Here is a 22365-nt window from a genome sequence, read left to right as displayed (position 1 = left end):
TCCTTATGTTTGTTTCATTTCCACTCTACATTTTCGTATGTATCAAAAAAAATTAATAAGTGATCAATAATTTTTGTATACACGTTCAATATTGTCTGGACGTTTATTCAACAATTTTCCCAAATACTTGTTCAACATTTTAATATTTATTCAATATTTTTAAATACTTGTACCACATTTTTCAAATACTTTCTCAATTTTTTTAATACTTATTCATCATTTTTCAAATACTTTTTCAATATTATCAAATACCCCTATTTCTCACTTTAAGCGAGCGCAGGGCGAAGCCTCGCGTCGGGGGAGCCCCAGATGGGCCGGCCCAGCCGCGCGGGAGGCTGCGGCCTGTTTTTTTTTCTGTTTTCTGTTTTCTGTTCTTGTTTTTTATGTAATTTTCTATTTTCTTTAGAATTTAAAATATTTTATATATACAAAATCTCTTCAATTTAAAATATTATATATATATATATATATACACAAAAACTCTTCAAAAAATTTGAACAAGTATTTGAAAAATGTTGAATAAGTATAAAAAAATGTTGAACAAGTATTTGAAAAATATTGAACAAATATTTTAAAATGTTGATAAGTATAAAAAATGTTGAACAAGCATTAAAAATGTTAAATAAGTATTAAAAATTGTTGAAATAGTATTTGAAAAATGTTGAATGAGTATTTAGAAATATTAAATAAGTATTAAAAAGTGTTGAACGAGTATTTGAAAATTGTTGAAAATGTATTTAATAAATGTTGAGTAACTATTAAAATGTTGAACATGTATGTAAAAAATGTTGAGTAAGTATTAAAATGTTGAACAAGTATTTGAAAATTTACAATAAGTGTTCGGATAATGTTGAACGTGTATACAAAAAATGTTGATCACTTATTAGAAAAATGTTTTTGACATATACGGAATGTAGCGTGAAAACAAAAACAAACATAAGAAAAAACAAAAAATGGATAGTAGAAAATGAAACCAAAAAATCAAAGAAGAAGAAAAATATAAGAATAAACCAATGTAAAACTGACTCTTTTAACCTCAAGTAGGACAAGAAGTTGATGTTGGCATAGTGGCTAGCAGAGTCGCGCAACAGCATGGATTCCCATGTTTGAATCCTGATTCTCTACCTTTTTCTTCTCGCTTTCTTTTAAAAGCGCACTAAAGCGTGGCCCAATAGCTACAGTGCAGGGGAATTCGCTTCAACAAGACAAGAAGCAGCACTCGTCAAAATCACTGATTGATGAGTACTTCTTCTAAAGATCACTCCCACCTCCTCGGGTTGAGATAAGTGGCAGGATGCATGTGCGCCACTTGTCGCAATCTTTGAGTTTTCCTTTTTTTTTCGTAGATCCATTTATTTAAAATATTTTATCTCTTAAATCGTGCGTCCAAATCTCGAATCGTTTTCACAATTGGATTCCTCGCGTCGAGATCTTCAAAATTAGGTCCCATGTTGTTAGGTTTTCACTAGCTTTTTTTCACAAAAAAACAGACGAAAAAGAAGAAAAAACCGAACCAAGGTTTGGGAGCCACGTTTTTTGCGCATAAGCAAATCCGTGCCTCTCACGGAAAAAAGAAGAGAAAACGCGTTTTTTCGCTTCTCGCGGAAGCAAAACCGTGCCTCTCACGGAAGAAGAAAAAAGGAAACACGTTTTTTTTATTTCTGAGAGGCACGGCCGCTCCTCTCGCAGAAAAAAAAAGAGAAAACATGTTTTTTTCTATTTTCGAGAGTCACGTCCGTGCCTCTCGCGGGAGCAAAACCATGCCTCTCATGGAAGAAAAAACGCGTGCGGAAAGGTAAGAAAGACCGGTGGAAAACCAAAAGGTCAAAAAACCCGGAAAAAACTGTCTAAAAAACCAAAAACGCGTGCGCAAAAATAAATAAAAAATTTGAAAGGAGCGCCCAGAGTGCGACACATGGCAGCAGCTGAAAGCATGTAAGTGACGCGCTCTCAATTCACCCCAAGTGATCATTGGAAGGTACCCGAAGGAGCGCTCGTCAACTAGTTACTTTCAGCATTCACTTAAAGCTTCTAAAAGCGTGCTAACAAGCTGGCCCAATAGCTACAGTGCGGCGGGATTTGCTTCAACGAGACAAGAAGCAGCACTCGCTTAAAGTGAGAAATAGTCGCCGCGGCGAAATCCACCACTCCGCGACTGGATGGATCTAAAAGTTGGCGTTTCAAACAGTGCCATCAAGCTAGCACTATTTACTCGTTCAAAAAAAAACTGAGCATTATTTACATGGCAGTAAACCTAGGGTAATAATTGCTTCTTCTTCTTTTTCTTTTTTTTTTGGCTAGCTGGCCACCTGGCCGACTCAACCGTTGTGCTTTCCAGCCTGGTCAACCATATACTACTCGCTCTGTCCCATAATATAAAAGCGTTTTTAACACTACACTAGTATAAAAAACGCTCTTATATTATGGGACGAAGGGAGTATAAGGCAAGGTGAGGGGAGAATCAATTGTTTCTCCCTACGAGCCTTGATCAAACACTGAGGATGAGTAGGGTACTACCTCTCGAATACGGTCCCAGAACTGGGTAAATCTCTTGTGTGTGTAATCCCGTACCTAGGTCATATACATGGACCTTGCTCCAAAAATTCCCCAAATCACTAACTCACATTTGTTAACGGCTCCGCAAGGTAGCGGAGCAGTATCAACCGTTCAAATATGCATGAAGATTTCTGCTAGCTTTTGCGGGTAAAGCGGTTGTTGTAAATTGATATATAGTACAAACAAATATGAATCAAGTTGTGTTAGCTTTTGTGAGAGTATTTAACAAAAAACTACCATAATTCGTGAAACCGTGCCTACAAACTACCACTTTACAAATTTGTGCGGAAGACTACCATTTTCTCGTTAATCCTTGACTAAAAACTACCATGTCTGAAAAGTGTCCGATTTGGCTCTTTTAAACGCTTTCTGACTAGTTGGGACCACACATAAGCGGGCTCAAAAAGCAATCAGGTCCTCAATTTTTTTTCTTTCAAAAAAACAATCCAGTCCTGTCAACAAGACCTTAGACACAAGAACAATCTCAAATACATCTGTTTTCACTGAGGTAGAAAAAACGGAAGGGTACAGGCAGCTATTTACTACATGAGAAAGAAAATACAAAAAAGTGCACATTCAACTACATCTCCCAAGCGAAGGCCGACCGGAACTGGTTAAGGCCAGTTCTTTTGACAACTTAAAAAAAGGTGTCTCCTCCCTACCTTATCCTATAAGCTGTTTCTCTTATCATTGGAGCTTCTAAACTAATTATGAGATAACTAATTTAGAAGTCTCAACAAACTTGAGGAGAGAGGTAGCTTATTTTTTAAGCTACCCAAAAGAACTAGCCCTTAATGTCCTCCAGGCCAAGGTAAACAATTTAGAACGTTTTGAGAAGCGCTGTTAGTTTAGATCTCATTGTTTCAATCATATCTGAGCCTCGGTTATTTCATTGTTTAATTTTACATTTTTTAGGAACAATCTTACTTATTTAGTCGGCGTACAATTGCAGTAATGTCACTTATAATGTACTCCCTCTGTAAACTAATATAAGAGCATTTGGATCACTAAACTAGTAATCTAAATGCTCTTATATTAGTTTACGGAGGGAGTACATTTTAATAATTTCATCATTTATTTCACTTCCTTCGTTTTGTTTGTTTCAATATGTCTCCGATTTCAGAAAGGTAAAATTTCACACCAACTTTATATTTTAGGGATCTTCAAGTAAACGAGGGGCTGTGGACAGCTCAAGCACCCATATGTGCATGTTCATACGCATTCCCTTCTATGTATACTTAAAAGCACTGAAATATTTCCTGTGCGAAATTGATTCCAATCTTCTCACTTACGCAATGAGGGCTTCAACCGTTTTCAAAAAAGCACAATCTGTTTCAGTGCTCCATACCCGATTGGTTTCATGCATACCAAAACGATCAAGGTTTAGGTGAGCTCTGAACAAAACGAGTAACACCCACCGAGTAGTCCTGCAAATGAGGTGACACACATTACCATGTCCAGCCGAAAGGAGAGGTTGTTCAACTGACTAATAACCTTATCTTCCCTCACTTGGCTCTCTCCTCCAATCCATTAACCTTATCTTCAACCGTTTTCAAAACACCGAATGACTTTTTGAAGTCGATCGTGCACGTAATGGAATCTTTATAATTATACAGTAATATAAACACCCTGCTAGACAAAGGTGGGTTTCTCTGCTCTCTTTCTGTTGAGTGTTTCTCTCATTTTGGTGCTAGAACGGGGCATGATTTAGGTCGCTAGCTTGTGAAAAAACAAACATTCATTTTGAAATGAAACGGGCGCAGTGAAACATGCTTCACGTACGCTAGCTCCCATGCAAAAATTATTAGTTAATAAAATTCACAGGGGTGAGATAAAAATATTCATGTAAATTCATGCAAATTTGGCGGATGAGATAAAAAAAAAAGGATAAGCGTTCATCGGACGGTTTGGCATGCGCAACGTACGTTGCCGGCTTATGCGCGCAGCTGAAGGGCTTGATCGTAAGTATTTGTTCAAGCGTGGCATGGGCATTGTGCAGAACAAGCTTGGTTGCCATAGTATTTACTGTTTTGACATGCAAACATATCACATCTCATCAGCGAAAGAACTCATGCTCGTGTTGAAGTTAAACAGCGGAGGACACACGACAGATTCAGTAGACAATGCTACGTTTTACAGTAACACCACAACGGTAGCAAAACCCACATGCATGATTTTTTCGACAAAGACCCACGTGCATGATAGCACGCTAACTCTGGACGAACACAAATCAGCAGCGGGTAACCAAGCAACCTGAATTATTATTCAGACTACATATTACTTAATCTCCAATGAGAATAATGGCCCTGCATGCGTTGGCAGGGACTCACAGTCACAGCCCTAGACATTGGGCTTGTAGGCCGGCGGCGTCGATGGCGTCGGCGGCGGCCTGTACGCCAGCGGAGTCGGCTTCCGCGCCGTGCTCGAGGAAGGGAGATGGCATCGGGGCCGGGGCGTATGGGGGTGGCGTGGGTTCAGGAGGGGACGGAATGTATGGGGGCGGAGTGGGCTCAGGAGGGGACGGAGTGTACGGGGGCGGCGTTGGCGTGGGAGGTGTAGGTGGGCGGGGAAGAGGGCGAGGGCGAGGGCGCAGCGGAGACGGACGCCGCTTCCTGTGGGACGTGGTGAGCGGCGTCGGGGCGGGGTCGTACCCGCCGCTGTCCGCCTGCTGGGTCTCCAAGGCCAGGCTCAGGAAGAGCAGGGCCACCAGGAGAGCGGCTTTGCCACCCGCCATTCTCTCACTCCCTCGCGCACTGCAAACTTCTTGGCTCGATCGGTGTGGTTCTGGGAAGAAGAGTGCACCCATACCACTGCTTATATAGACGGAGGGAGGAGTCGAGTCCTTGCTTGTGCGAGCAAGCGATCGATGGAGCTGGCACTATGTGGGGAGAATAGGCATGCGGGGGAGGTTGGACTCATCTCGAGTTCCTCTAGATCAGTGTGTCTATGCATGTGAGCTGCCCTGCCGTGCATGTGATCGTGTAACGCCGGAACTGGGCAGACCCTCATGAACGGCACTGTCTCCTGGAGTGCTGGTACAGCCAACCCGAACAAGGTAACCAACTGCCATGGTGATGCATGCCTTAGGCCGATCTGTTCTTCTCACGGCAGTAATATGTGTCGATCATGGTGTTCACGCGGGCTGCATTTTAATTTCTTCCCAGTTGATGGCAACATAGGCATTCATCAGCATATAGTGGTTCGGTTTGGATCAAGGAGGAGAAAGAAAGTATCTCTGCTAACTCTGTTCTGACTAAGAATAAATTCAGGAAGCGGCTGGCAGTCTGTAATCTTGTAATACGGCACAGTTAACTGACAGGAACAATGCAGAGACTTCTCCGCGAGCAATGCTAATTGGGGTAGTTTGGATGTCGTTTCAATAGCTTTCACAGGTTCATCGAGTTATTGAGGTTAAATCCGTGCACACCCAAATGACAAAAACTTGCTTTTACTATACTATCATTTAATTAAATAAACTAATTGAGGAAATGTTGCTAGTCAGATATAAATTCTTGGATGAGTTGCAGGAGCCAGCAATAGTTAATTAACTTTTTTTGAGCGGTAGCAATATTTAATTAACCACTCTCGCAAAAAAAAAAGTTAATTAACCACTATTAATTTGTTTACTAGTACTTGACAACTTTTTTAGAACTACTAGTACTTACTAGTCGAATGCCCGTGTGTTGCCACGGGAGATATCAAAAAATAATGATGTAACCAATCAAATCATTGCACTATTCAATGTTTGATGTGCTTACTTTGGAGTATAAGATAATCTGATCGGTTTGGGTATAGCAAATACATTATTTATTTAGGCGTATCATAGAAGTTCTATGATCGCTAAGTTTTATGAATAAGTTTTTTATGATGACTTTCAAAGACTAAAATTGAATCCGAAACTTAAGTGTCAACTCTATTACTTTTACAATTCGTTTCCTTGTCCGTGTCACACCATTTTAATTGCGTCGCAGACAAAAGCTTTAGTGAAGCAATCTGTCACCTGGTGCAATTGGCAGTGAAGATCATTAGGATTCCATGTACAGTCTAGGTACATCAGCCAAAACCATAAAGATTAGAGGCACGTGCATGCCACAGGAAAGAAAAATTAATGACTAAATTTGGCACTTTATTTGAAACAAAATATTTAGATATTAAATGACGCCAATAAATAGTACTCCCTCCTTTCTAATACTACTTATCTGATTTTCATCTCACAACTTAATAATTATTATCACTTATTGTATGTCTACAAAATTAGTATAAACATATATGAAATAAAATTGTTTTGCAAGAAAAATAAGACAATACAATTTATACATGTCCAATGCATGTACTTTTGTATATAGAAATGACCAAAGTCGCACAAGCAAAGTCAGGGGCATTATATTTCATGGAGGGAGTACCTAAAGCAAAAGTCTGCTTCATGTTTTGCTTAAAGGTATATGTCATCCCCTTGAAACATGAATAATGACTTTTTACCAACAGAACGATATACCAAATCTTTCATATGCTTGGTTACAATTTACAAAATATAACAATAACACACCTTCCCTTAAAAAAAACAATGACACACCAAGATAGATGGTTTCTCCTTTACAGTAGCAAATATAGGTAGAAGGTAAAGAAGCCTTATATTACAGCGTCATGAATACTTACGCCAGTGTGAAGCTGTCCATCTAATGGCTACACAACTCTTTGATCTGGTTCGCTAAATTGGGAAATCAAGAAGTTGAATTTTCTTTTCAGTTGATCCCAAAATATTTGCACAAATCCATCAGTTAATTAGTGAAACCTGACCCTGATCATCATACCTTGAAGGCTAGGAGTAAAGGGAAGTACTTAAGGAATGTTAAAATCCTAATATGAAAGCTTAAGAGCGTAGCAACATATCTACAATAAGTAGCATTGACAGTCTAACATGAAAGCTCAGTAGCATATCATATCTGTTTTGTTGCACTTGTGAAAGATTAGAAAACCGTATTTAAATTATAATGATAAACTCATGTATAACTACATTATGAATGTTGGCACTTATGTAAGAGTACTAAGAGTCAAACTCATTCAATATGTTTGAAAAAAAATGGAATGAGAAATTTGACACGTGAGATCATAGATGATGAATCCGCAACAAGTCCCCTCTCCATTTTTACGAAGCTCAACAATATGGAATGGAGCAACCTCAAAATCTGCAAAAGATTACTAAACAAATATTAGAATCATTAGACTAAACGAACATATAAAATGTGTGATAATGTAGCTAGCTGTTTTATCTCTAGGAAATAAAGACTTTTGATGGCATGAGCATATACATAGAGAATGTAATATACATATATCAAGCAAAGAGTGTACGTACTATGATCTTATATTAATATTCCATGATGATATTTTATCATTATCATTAATAAAATAACTTGTAGAAAAGTATTCTTTCTCTTGGTCAGACCATGCTATACCCATCAGTACTTCCATTGTTAGTGAATAAGCACTGATCATAACATCAAAGTGTAGGAACAAACTTGTTTTGCTGACCAGAAATAAATTACCTTGTTCTTCTTCCTCACCAAAATCTTCCCCTAGATTTTTCATCTTTATCTGCACAAGTCATTCTTAGAGCTACAAGATGCAAGAGGAAACCGTAGTCAGAGCTAGAGGATACAAAGAGGAAAACTACATGAACACAACGTGTCCTGGGTCCTCTCCTGCCACCCTGGCTACTGCTGCCCTGCACTCGTGCCCACGCCGCTCCGCAGATGTCTCAAGCATCGACCACGTGCCCCAGCCGCGCCCTCTGCTAGCTCCACGAGCAGCTGGCGGCCGTCACCGTCGCCCTCGGCTGCGATTCTGCGAAGCCGAGACGAGCGGTCTTGCCCTGGCATCAGCTTTTGGGACTCTGAATTTTTTTACGCACAGGCACAGAGGATGTTCCAGATATATGGGTTGATACTTCTGTTGTGGTTTTGCCTATCATTATTACTCTTACACACACATAGCCACATGTGCTTTCAATCTTATGGACACCAACTTGTGTTCTAATTTGACCATGTAGGTGTCCAAACGTGAATAATAATGCAGAAGAAAAATAGGTTGAGGAACAGAGGATTGCGTGCCTGGAGCTTGAAGCGCGACTTGGGGGCGTCCTGGCAGTCGGGGCGAGTGGGGCTAGATCAATGAGTATATCCGCATCGTTGTAGCAGGATGCTAAGAACATCATCCCGCCTGTTCATCCCGATCCCTATCGGCCAAATCGAAGAAGATCGATCCAGACGACGATGATTGATTGCAGTTGGCCGGGACGTCAGACCAGATGGGGGTTGATCACCAGGCAGAGACGGATCATGATTGAGATGCTCTGATTCATCTCCTCATTAATCTGTGTGATGTGTGTTCCAGAGAGAGAGAGAGAGAGATTACCACAACGCAACATGGATAGACATAGCGGAATTAGACCATCGTTGTGCTCTCTTTCTCAGGCCACCGCTACTCCGTCGTTCCCTGGCCACTCATGATCTCTCGAGACATGGGAAGCGGCTGGCGCTGTGCGAGGGCGACGGAGGGTGCCGGTGGACCGTGTATTGGCGGTTGACTCTGCCTTGCCGGGGCTCGCAATCTCCATTGGCCACATCGACCGATCCCGTTCGCGAGGTGGAGGAGCAAAGGTGACCGCCCGAAGGAAGGAGGAAACAGGGGTGTGGTGCGGGCGTGTGACTGCAGATGGAGAAGGGGAACCAGCGGCGGAGCAGAGGTAGGCCGTTCGTGAGAGGAAGTGAAAGAGGAGGGGTCGTGGGGGTGTTGAGCGGGCGCCTTAGAGATCGTGGGAGCGTTTTATTTTTCTTTTTCTTTTTATCTTACCTGAAAAGTGGGAATCGTAGGGGGTGGGAGGCTGGTTGGTTGTGAACGTGGATTCTTTCCTAGCGATTTTTTAGGTGCGGGATCTCTCGAGGGGAGGAGCGAAGGAGGGGGATGAAAGGAGGTCGAACCATTACGACGTTCGATCCCCTTTAATAGTAGAGATTATGCCCTACGGCGATCAGGCCATTACTATGAGTTAAGCCACATAATTGTTGGGCTGTTGAGGCATCTGGGCTACTAATCTCTAGTTGGGCCAAGAAGTCCAAAACAGGAGCAACGGCAGGGAAACGCACAGGCAGGTTTCTAATGACTCCCTGTTAACTTGTTTAGTCCCACCTCGCCCGTGCAAGCAGCGCAGTCGGCCAAGATAGCTATAAGAGGAGGCGGAGGGTAACGCTCTAAAGCATACCTTTCTTGGCCTTTTAGCTAAGATCAAGTGTAGTATCTGTTTTTATTAGTTTAATATCTGATATGTGAACTATGTGCCTGCCCTTTTTGGTTTATCCCTATTGTATAAAGGATCTCTTGCACTTTACCATACACATGTATATGTATTGGCCTTTGGCCCTCCTGTGAATGCAGTTGCTCACTTATCTAACATGGTATCAGATGCTAGGTTAGCCTCGCTCTCTCGCACGACGCAACTCCATGCGCCTTCCTCCTAGCTTACCTCGATTCCTGCCATCCTCCTCTTGATCTAGCCCGGATCCTCCTGCTGACTGGACCCGGCGCCCGCTCCTGCAGCATGCCCGGACCAGGCACCTTCTCCTCCGGCCGGCCGACCCCGCGCCTGGCCGCCGGCGCCCCCGTCCCGACCGGCCGCCGCCACCCCGCCTCTGGATCCGGTTGCCCTCCACGCGCCTGGCCGCCGGCGCCCCCGTCCCGACAGGCTGCCGCCGCCCTCGGCTATTCCCGGGCGCCGCCAGCCCTTGGCTGCCTCGCCCGCCCCCGCGACCTTGCTCTTGATCGAGCGGGGCTGCCTCGCCCGCCCCTGCTTCTGATCGAGCGGAGCCAGGCCGCCCCTACTTCAGATCGAGCGTGGCCAGGCCGCCCGCCCCCACGCCCCCTGCTTCAGATTGAGCGGGGCTGCCTCGCTTGCCCTCCAGCCCGATCCAGATCGGGTGTCTTGCGTGTGTTGACTCCAAAAAAAAGAGGAGAGACTGAACAGAAAGAGCAACAGAAGACCTCGTCATGTCTTCTTCGGGCTATGTCGCTGTTCCTAGGTGTTCGGTGATCTTTGATGGCACCAACTATGCTGAGTTTGTGGGCTTCATGCGTATTCACATGCGTGGCCTTCTTCTGTGGGGTGTTCTCTCTGGCGAGGTCTCTTGTCCGCCATGCCCTGTTGCGCCTGTGGCCCCAATCCCACCGATACCGCCGGTACTTGCTGCTGATGCTTCTCAGGCTGACCGGGATGCGACCAAGTGAAGGGTAACGCAGCACAAAACAAAAAAATTCTGACCTACGCACCAGCCCAGGACCACTATGGAGACTGCATACACGGTTTGATCTTTTCGTTACTGCCTCGTAGCGCAGGGGAAGTAGAGTCGATGACGATCGGCGGTGCAGATCCCCGCAGCTAGGATTTACAACCTCCCAACCGCGAGGATGTATACCCTCATCCGCCCCACGGACAGCCCTCTGGGAGGAGGTCGAACAGTCCATCGGTCGCGGACAGCCCTCCGGGAGGACCCTCAAAACTCGGACGGTCACTCGGACAGCCCTTCGGGAGGATTCACAGAACTCGGACCTGTTGGGGAACGTAGCAGAAATTCAAAATTTTCTACGCATCACCAAGATCAATCTATGGAGTTTACTAGCAACGAGAGGGAAGGAGTGCATCTACATACCCTTGTAGATCGCGAGCGGAAGCGTTCAAGAGAACGGGGTTGATGGAGTCGTACTCGTCGTGATCCAAATCACCGATGATCCTAGCGCCGAACGGACGGCACCTCCGCGTTCAACACACGTACAGAGCAGCGACGTCTCCTCCTTCTTGATCCAGCAAAGGGGGAGGAGAGGTTGATGGAGATCCAGCAGCACGACGGCGTGGTGGTGGAAGTAGCGGGATTCCAACAGGGCTTTGCCAAGCGCTGCGGGAGGAGGGAGGTGTGTCACGGGGGGGGGGGGGGAGAGGGAGGCGCCAGGGCTTAGGTATTGCTGCCCTCCCTTTCCCCCACTATATATAGGGCCAAGGGAGAGGGGGGGCGCAGCCTTGGCCCTTCCTCCAAGGAAGGGTGCGGCCAGGGAGGAGTCCTTCCCCCCCAAGGCACCTCGGAGGTGCCTTCCCCCTTTAGGACTCCCCCTTTTCCTTATCTCTTGGCGCATGGGCCTCTTGGGGCTGGAGCCCTTGGCCCATATAGGCCAAGGCGCACCCCCTACAGCCCATGTGCCCCCCCGGGGCTGGTGGACCCCCTTGGTGGACCCCCGGACCCCTTTCGGCACTCCCGGTACAATACCGATAAAGTGCGAAACTTTTCCGGCGACCAAAATAAGACTTCCCATATATAAATCTTTACCTCCGGACCATTCCGGAACTCCTCGTGACGTCAGGGATCTCATCCGGGACTCCGAACAACTTTCGGGTTACCGCATACTAATATCTCTATAACCCTAGCATCACCGAACCTTAAGTGTGTAGACCCTACGGGTTCGGGAGACACGCAGACATGACCGAGACGACTCTTCGGTCAATAACCAATAGCGGGATCTGGATACCCATATTGGCTCCCACATGTTCCACGATGATCTCATCGGATGAACCACGATGTCGAGGATTCAATCAATCCCGTATACAATTCCCTTTGTCTATCGGTATGTTACTTGCCCGAGATTCGATCGTCGGTATCCCTATACCTTGTTCAATCTCGTTACCGGCAAGTCTCTTTACTCGTTCCGTAACACATCATCCCGTGATCAACTCCTTGGTCACATTGTGCACATTATGATGATGTCCTACCGAGTGGGCCCAGAGATACCTCTCCGTTTACACGGAGTGACAAATCCCAGTCTCGATTCGTGCCAACCCAACAGACACTTTCGGAGATACCCGTAGTGCACCTTTATAGCCACCCAGTTACGTTGTGACGTTTGGTACACCCAAAGCATTCCTATGGTATCCGGGAGTTGCACAATCTCATGGTCTAAGGAAATGATACTTGACATTAGAAAAGCTCTTAGCAAACGAACTAGACGATCTTGTGCTAGGCTTAGGATTGGGTCTTGTCCATCACATCATTCTCCTAATGATGTGATCCCGTTATCAACGACATCCAATGTCCATGGTCAGGAAACCGTAACCATCTATTGATCAACGAGCTAGTCAACTAGAGGCTTACTAGGGACATGGTGTTGTCTATGTATCCACACATGTATCTGAGTTTCCTATCAATACAATTTTAGCATGGATAATAAACGATTATCATGAACAAGGAAATATAATAATAACCAATTTATTATTGCCTCTAGGGCATATTTCCAACAGTCTCCCACTTGCACTAGAGTCAATAATCTAGTTCACATCACCATGTGATTAACACTCACAGGTCACATCACCATGTGACCAACATCCAAAGAGTTTACTAGAGTCAACAATCTAGTTCACATCACTATGTGATTAACACTCAATGAGTTCTGATTTGATCATGTTATGCTTGTGAGAGAGGTTATTAGTCAACGGGTCTGAACCTTTCAGATCCGTGTGTGCTTTACGAATATCTATGTCATCTTGTGGATGCTACCACGCGCTATTTGGAGCCATTTCAAATAATTGCTCTACTATACGAATCCGGTTTACTACTCAGAGTCATCCGGATTAGTGTCAAAGTTCTCATCGACGTAACTCTTTACGACGAACTCCTTTTCACCTCCATAATCGAGAAAATCCTTAGTTCACTAGATACTAAGGATAAGTTCGACCGCTGTCATGTGATCCATTCCCGGATCACTATTGTACCCCTTGACCAACTCATGGCAAGGCACACTTCACGTGCGGTACACAGCATAGCATATTGTAGAGCCTACGTCTAAAGCATAGGGGACGACCTTCGTCCTTTCTCCTTTTCTGCTGTGGTCAGGTCTTGAGTCTTACTCAATTCTCACACTTTGTAACACAGCCAAGAACTCCCTCTTTGCTGATCTATTTTGAACTCTTTCAAAATCATGTCAATGTGTGCGTTCTTTGAAAGTATCATCGGGCGTCTTGATCTATCTCTATAGATATTGATGCCCAATATGTAAGTAGCTTTTATCCAGGTCTTCCTTTGAAAAACTCCTTTCAAACAACCCTTTATGCTTTCCAGAAATTTTACATCATTCCGGATCAACAATATGTCATTCACATATACTTATCAGAAATGTTGTAGCGCTCCCACTCACTTTATTGTAAATACAAGTTTCTAACAAACTTTGTATAAACCCAAAAACGTTGATCACTCCATCAAAGCGTATATTCTGACTCCGAGATGCTTGCTCTAATCCATGGAAGGATCGCTGGAGCTAGCATACCTTTTAGCATCCTTAGGATCGACAAAACCTTTCTGATTGTATCACATACAACCTTTCCTTACGAAAACTGGTAAGGAAACTTGTTTTGACATCCATCTGCCAGATTTCATAAATGCAGCTAATGCTAACATGATTCCGACGGACTTAAGCATCGCTACGGATGAGAAAATCTCATCGTAGTCAACTCCTTCAACTTGTGAAAATACTCTTTGCCACAAGTCGAGCTTCATAGACGGTAACATTACTGTCCATGTCCGTCTTCTTCTTAAAGATCCATTTATCTCGGATTTCATGGCTTCGAGCCATTCGTCGGAATATGGGCCCACCATCGCTTCTCCATAGCTCGTAGGTTCATCGTTGTCCAACAACATGATTTCCAAGACAGGATTACGCATTACTCTGAAGTAGTACGCATCCTCGTCGTCCTACGAGGTTTGGTAGTGACTTGATCCGAAGTTTCATGATCACTATCATAAGCTTCCACTTCAATTGATGTAGGTGCCACAGGAACAACTTCCAGTGCCCTGCTACACACTAGTTGAAGTGACGGTTCAATAACCCTATCAAGTCTCCACCATCCTCCCACTCAATTCTTTCGAGAGAAACTTTTCCTCGAGAAAGGACCTGTTTCTAGAAGCAATTACCTTTGCTTCCAGATCTGAAATAGGAGGTATACCCAACTGTTTTTGGGTATTCTATGAAGACGCATTTATCCACTTTGGGTTCGAGCTTATCTGCCTGAAACTTTTTCACATAAGCATCGCAGCCCCAAACTTTTAAGAAACGACAACTCAGGTTTCTCTAAACGGTGTCGTCTCAACGGAATTGCGTGGTGCCCTGTTTAAAGTGAATGCGGTTGTCTCTAATGCCTAACCCATAAACGATAGTGGTAACTAGATAAGAGACATCATGGTATGCACCATATCCAACAGGGTGCAGTTATGATGTTCGCACACACCATCACACTATGGTGTTCCAGGCGGTATTAATTGTGAAACACTTTCCACAATGTCTTAATTGTGTGCCAAACTCGTAACTCAGATATCTCTATGATCATATCATAGACATTTTATCTCTTGTCACGACGATCTTCAACTTCACTCTGAAATTACTTGAACCTTTCAATAATTAAGACTTGTGTTTCATCAAGTAAATATTCTCATCATCTACTCAAATCATCTGTGAAATAAGAACATAACGATATCCACTGCATGCCTCAGCACTCATTGGACTGCATACATCAAAATGTATTACTTCCAATAAGTTGCTCTCTTGTTCCATCTTACTGAAAACGAGGACTTACAGTCATCTTGCCCATGTGGTATGATTTGCATGTCTCAAGTGATTCGAAATCAAGTGAGTCCAACCGATCCATCTGCATGGAGTTTCTTCATGCATATATACCAATAGACATGGTTCGCATGTCTCAATCTTTTCAAAAAAACGACTGAGTCCAAAGATCCATCTACATGGAGCTTCTTCATGCGTTATATACCAATATGACTCAAATTGCAGTGCCACAAGTATGTGGTACTATCATTACTTCTGGCATGAACATGTGTATCACTACGGTCGAGATTCAATAAACCATTTATTTTAGGTGCAAGACCATTGAAGGTATTATTCAAATAAACAGAGTAACCATTATTCTCCTTAAATGAATAACCGTATTGCGATAAACATAATCCAATCATGCTCAACGCAAACACCAAATCTCGATGGTAGAGGGAGCATGCGATGCTTGATCACATCAACCTTGGAAACACTTCCAACACATATCGTCATCTCACCTTTAGCTAGTCTCCGTTTATTCCGCAGCTTTTATTTCGAGTTACTAACACTTAGCAACCGAACCGGTATCTAATACCCTGGTGCTGCTAGGAGTACTAGTAAAGTACACATTCATATAACGTATATCCTCTATACTTCTGTCGACCTTGCCTGCCTTCTCATCTACCAAGTATCTAGGGTAGTTATGCTTCAGTGACCGTTCCCCTCATTACAGAAGCACTTAGTCTCGGGTTTGGGTTCAACCTTGGGATTCTTCACTAGAGCAGCAAACGATTTGCTGTTTCATGAAGTATCCCCTTTTGCCCTTGCCCTTCTAGAAACTAGTGGTTTTACTAACCATCAACAATTTATGCTCCTTCTTGATTTCTACTTTCGCGGTGTCAAACATCGCGAATGGCTCAAGGATCATCATAACTATTCCTGATATGTTATAGTTCATCACGAAGCTCTACTAGCTTGGTGGCAGTGACTATGGAGAACCATCACTATCTCATCTGGGAGTTTAACTCCCACTCGATTCAAGCGATTGTGGTACTCAGACAATCTGAGCACATGCTCAACAATTGAGCTTTTCTCCCTTAGTTTGCAGGCTTAAGAAACTTGTCAGAGGTCTCATACCTCTTGACGTGGGCACTAGTCTGAAATCCCAATTTCAGTCTTCGGAACATCTCATATGTTCTGCGACGTTTCAAAACCGTCTTTGGTGCCACAATTCTAAACCGTTAGCAATACGCACTGAACTATCACGTAGTCATCAAAACGTGTGTGTCAGATGTTTCGCAACATCTACAGACGACGCTGAGGTTCAGCACACCGAGCGGTGCATTAAGGACATAAGCCTTCTGTGCAGCAATGAGGACAATCCTCAGTTCACGGACCCAGTCCGCATAATTGCTACTACCAACTTTCAACTAAATTTTCTCTAGGAACATATCTTAAACAGTAGAACTAAAGCGTATGACATAATTTGCAAAGACCTTTTGACTATGTTCAAGATAATGAAGTTCATCTGATTATTGAACTCCCACTCAGATAGACATCCCTCTAGTCATCTAAGTGATACATGATCCGAGTCAAACTAGGCCGTGTCCGATCATCACGTGAGACGGACTAGTCATCATCGGTGAACATCTCCATGTTGATCGTATCTTCTATACGACTCATGCTCGACCTTTCGGTCTCTTGTGTTCCGAGGCCATGTCTGTACATGCTAGGCTCGTCAAGTCAACCTAAGTGTTTCGCATGTGTTCCGAGGCCATGTCTGTACATGCTAGGCTCGTCAACATCCGCTGTATTCGAACGTTAGAATCTATCACACCCGATCATCACGTGGTGCTTCGAAACAACGAACCTTCGCAACGGTGCACAGTTAGGGGGAACACGTCGAAATTTTAGTGAGGGATCATCTTATTTATGCTACCGTCGTTCTAAGCAAATAAGATGTAAACATGACAAACATCACATGCAAATCATAAAGTGACGTGATATGGCCAATATCATCTTGCGCCTTTTGATCTCCATCTTCGAGGCGCGGCATGATCACCTTCGTCACCGGCATGACACCATGATCTCCATCATCGTGTCTTCATGAAGTTGTCTCGCCAACTATTACTTCTACTACTATGGCTAACGGTTAGCAATAAAGTAAAGTAATTACATGGCGTTTTCATTGACACGCAGGTCATACAATAAATTAAGACAACTCCTATGGCTCCTGCCGGTTGTCATACTCATTTTCATGCAAGTCGTGATTCCTATTACAAGAACATGATCAATCTCATACATCACATATATCATTCATCACATCCTTTTGGCCATATCACATCACATAGCATATGCTGCAAAAACAAGTTAGACGTCCTCTAATTGTTGTTGCAAGTTTTTACGTGGCTTGTATAGGTTTCTAGCAAGAACGTTTCTTACCTACGTAAAAGCCACAATGTGATATGCCAATTTCTATTTACCCTTCATAAGGACCCTTTTCATCGAATCCGTTCCGACTAAAGTGGGAGAGACAGACACCCGCTAGCCACCTTATGCAACTAGTGCATGTCAGTCGGTGGAACCTGTCTCACGTAAGCGTACGTGTAAGGTCGGTCCGGGCCGCTTCATCCCACAATGCCGCCGAAACAAGATAAGACTAGTAGCGGCAAGAAGAATTGGCAACATCTACGCCCACAACTGCTTTGTGTTCTACTCGTGCATAGAAACTACGCATAGACCTAGCTCATGATGCCACTGTTGGGGAACGTAGCAGAAATTCAAAATTTTCTACGCATCACCAAGATCAATCTATGGAGTTTACTAGCAACGAGAGGGAAGGAGTGCATCTACATACCCTTGTAGATCGCGAGCGGAAGCGTTCAAGAGAACGGGGTTGATGGAGTCGTACTCGTCGTGATCCAAATCACCGATGATCCTAGCGCCGAACGGACGGCACCTCCGCGTTCAACACACGTACGGAGCAGCGACGTCTCCTCCTTCTTGATCCAGCAAGGGGGGAGGAGAGGTTGCTGGAGATCCAGCAGCACGACGGCGTGGTGGTGGAAGTAGCGGGATTCCAACAGGGCTTCGCCAAGCGCTGCGGGAGGAGGGAGGTGTGTCACGGGGGGGAGAGGGAGGCGCCAGGGCTTAGGTATCGCTGCCCTCCCTTCCCCCCACTATATATAGGGCCAAGGGAGAGGGGGGGCGCAGCCTTGGCCCTTCCTCCAAGGAAGGGTGCGGCCAGGGAGGAGTCCTTCCCCCCAAGGCACCTCGGAGGTGCCTTCCCCCTTTAGGACTCTCCCTTTTCCTTATCTCTTGGCGCATGGGCCTCTTGGGGCTGGTGCCCTTGGCCCATATAGGCCAAGGCGCACCCCCTACAGCCCATGTGCCCCCCCGGGGCTGGTGGACCCCCTTGGTGGACCCCCGGACCCCTTTCGGCACTCCCGGTACAATACCGATAAAGTGCGAAACTTTTCCGGCGACCAAAATAAGACTTCCCATATATAAATCTTTACCTCCGGACCATTCCGGAACTCCTCGTGACGACCGGGATCTCATCCGAGACTCTGAACAACTTTCGGGTTACCGCATACTAATATCTCTATAACCCTAGCGTCACCGAACCTTAAGTGTGTAGACCCTACAGGTTCGGGAGACACGCAGACATAACCGAGACGACTCTCCGGTCAATAACCAATAGCGGGATCTGGATACCCATATTGGCTCCCACATGTTCCACGATGATCTCATCGGATGAACCACGATGTCGAGGATTCAATCAATCCCGTATACAATTCCCTTTGTCTATCGGTATGTTACTTGCCCGAGATTCGATCGTCGGTATCCCTATACCTTGTTCAATCTCGTTACCGGCAAGTCTCTTTACTCGTTCCGTAACACATCATCCCGTGATCAACTCCTTGGTCACATTGTGCACATTATGATGATGTCCTACCGAGTGGGCCCAGAGATACCTCTCCGTTTACACGGAGTGACAAATCCCAGTCTCGATTCGTGCCAACCCAACAGACACTTTCGGAGATACCCGTAGTGCACCTTTATAGCCACCCAGTTACGTTGTGACGTTTGGTACACCCAAAGCATAACTACGGTATCCGGGAGTTGCACAATCTCATGGTCTAAGGAAATGATACTTGACATTAGAAAAGCTCTTAGGAAACGAACTAGACGATCTTGTGCTAGGCTTAGGATTGGGTCTTGTCCATCACATCATTCTCCTAATGATGTGATCCCGTTATCAACGACATCCAATGTCCATGGTCAGGAAACCGTAACCATCTATTGATCAACGAGCTAGTCAACTAGAGGCTTACTAGGGACATGGTGTTGTCTATGTATCCACACATGTATCTGAGTTTCCTATCAATACAATTTTAGTGTGGATAATAAACGATTATCATGAAGAAGGAAATATAATAATAACCAATTTATTATTGCCTCTAGGGCATATTTCCAACAGGACCGTCACTTGGACAGCCCTTCGGGAGGCACTCTCAAAACAGCCCCTCAGGCAAAAGGATGGAAACTACGACCTCTCTACGGGGTTGCACACATACGGTGTCATCTATCCGGCAGGGCTTCGCCGTCCAGAACTAGTTCCTGCCGGAACCCAGACAGCCTTTCGGCTCTACGAAACGCTGGGAGGGAGAGAGAAGCCAGATCATGCATGGCACTTGTATGTGAGAAAGAGTGAGTGTGGAGGGCTGCCCCTCCACCTCTATTTATAGGAAATCCCAAGGGGTAGGGTAGTTTAACATAAAAACCCAAAATGCACATGAATGAAGTCCTTCCTCAAGGGCATAAGAGTGAAACCAAGGAACAAGAGGGGCTCCAAGGTGGAGCCCCAAGTGTGGCCGGCCACACCCCTTGGGGGGCCCCCATGAGGGCCTCCCAATCCATCCATGTCATCCCTAGATCTTTTGGGCAAAGCCCCAAAAGATGGCTTTCCATAAAATATCCCAAAAAGCACTTTCACTATTCACGGCGACATTTTTCAGCGTCCGTTCGAACTGAAAATATTTATGTGGGCTTAGAACATTTCCAGTACCCACCATAATAATTTTCAACGTGTTCTTGAACAATTCCAGTTTAGTGATTTTCATCTGCGAAAAGCATCTGAACCGGTTCCTGCAGCTCCAGAACATTTCCGGTTTTTATTTCTGAAAATTCCAAAAAGTTTCCAGAATGATTCTGGCACCCTCCAAGAATTATCAGGCATGTGCCGAAATCATTTTTACTTAATGGCATACCTCGAAACAACTATTTTGGTTTCACCGAAACTCATCCGGTGACTTTTCGGTGTCCGAAACTTTTCGGTGTCCGAAACTTTTTCGATGATTTTCTCTCAGACTCCCTGTCTAGTATTCTGCAGATAGATAACCCTTAAGCGTGTGACCCTATAGGTTCGGTGAAGTATAGACATGACCCGGAACCCCTTCTGATCAATGATCAACATCGGAGCCGTGGACACCCATATTGACCCCTATACCCACACGAATAAATATTCGAGTGAACCTCCAGTTGCAGTGAGCTATTCTTGTTGCTTCGCGATATGCCACAAACACCCGAGGTGAGATTTATTGCATCCCCATGGACGAACAATTTGTCCACCATGCAAGTTACCTCGTTACCGGTTTTGTTCTCTTTTCTCGTTTCCGTGTTGCGGCATCCCTGTGATCAAATCACACTGTGTCTGGCCAGACGATGATGGATACCGTAACACCGAGAGGGCCCGAGAATATCTCTCCATCGTCGGAGGAGAAAATCCCAATCTTGAGCTATCAAGTTACTTGACACACTTTTCCATGTACCCGTAAGCCGCCGTAATAGCCACCTATTTACGGATGACGTTTAACAAACCCCAAAGTTCATGAAGCAAGTATGAAGAAACTCGATACTCTCATGGTCTAAGGAATTATGCAAACGTTAACCATCACTGTGTTATGTACCATTAAACTTGTGATGAATGAATCTCATAGCATAACATCAATCCGGGTCGATTCAACACAAATGCTCTCTTAACATTGTGCCCTCAAAGTTGCTGGCATAGACATGCCCATGACCAGGAAAACAGAATCAGCATGCAACACTTGAGCTAGTCTTAGAGGCCAGACTAGGAATACTTCTTACCGTTTATTATTCCACACGTGCATGTGAGTCTTTCTCCGAGCCTCGTGTTATTGCAGACTCGAGAACCATAGCAGTTATAGCATGGAACATAAACATAATTATGAACATGGAGATAAGTAATAGCATTTATTATTGCCTCTAGGGCATATCTCCTACAGACTCCCACTTGCACTAGAGTCAATAATCTAGTTAATGCTAATGCACTTTACACCTATGGCATACCGGTGTAAAAATTGCTTCGCATGTGGTAAGCCTGATTTCCATCGGATCTGACAACTTCAGTTCCGTGTCTATCTCTGCATATCCTCGCGTTTTCATGCTTTCACAAAATTCATATTTTGTGTGGACTTGGCTTTTATGTATGTGAATCACAGGTCGAACCTGGATTCCTCAGACTGAGTTATGGAGAAACTACCTGCAGTAGTGTCCCATTGACAAAAGCCATCTTGGAACCATACTAATTTCATGAATGAACTATATGATTCAACATCTTGTTTGTCGCTTCTAAAGCGTCAACATACTTAGTCATTTGTTATAGAATTTGCCACAGTATCCTATTGGGAACAATTTCCAACTACCGTGCCACCATATTGTGTATTACACAAAACCCTTAACTTAAATCGAAAATCGCATGGAGAAAAGATGAAGACTGTATCGATGTAACATTTTACAACGAACTCTTCATGATCTCCACTTGCGAGAAAACATATCATCAGTACTTACTCTAGTACTCAATGACATCTTTCACTGTTGTCCCACGGTCAGTACTTTGATCACTTTAGTATCCATACTCGCAACACCTTGGGAGTATCGGACATATCTGGTTGTTTTACATACCATGGAATACATGATTAATCCAAACACAAAAGTGTGTGGAATCTGCATCATGTATTTTTCTCATCAGTGTTATGGGACACCGAGTCTTGCAAAAAACTCTTCCATGTGACTCCGGCAAGAATCACTCCTTGGCGGTTTTAAATGCTAAAAGGTTTTAGCACCTTGTCAATATGTATTCATTGCTTAGCCCTA

At 44.3% G+C, this 22365-nt stretch overlaps 1 pseudogene; it reads left to right on the top strand.

The window, feature by feature from the left end:
• The first annotated feature begins 9810 nt into the window (after positions 1-9810).
• LOC120967504 (U2 spliceosomal RNA) lies at positions 9811-9932 on the top strand (annotated as a pseudogene).
• The last annotated feature ends 12433 nt before the right edge of the window (positions 9933-22365 follow it).

Source organism: Aegilops tauschii, chromosome 6, assembly GCF_002575655.3.
Source record: "Aegilops tauschii subsp. strangulata cultivar AL8/78 chromosome 6, Aet v6.0, whole genome shotgun sequence".
In the NCBI taxonomy this organism is placed as follows: Eukaryota; Viridiplantae; Streptophyta; class Magnoliopsida; order Poales; family Poaceae; genus Aegilops; species Aegilops tauschii.
Note: the sequence above shows the minus strand (reverse complement) of the source record. Positions and strands in the feature narration are given on the sequence as shown.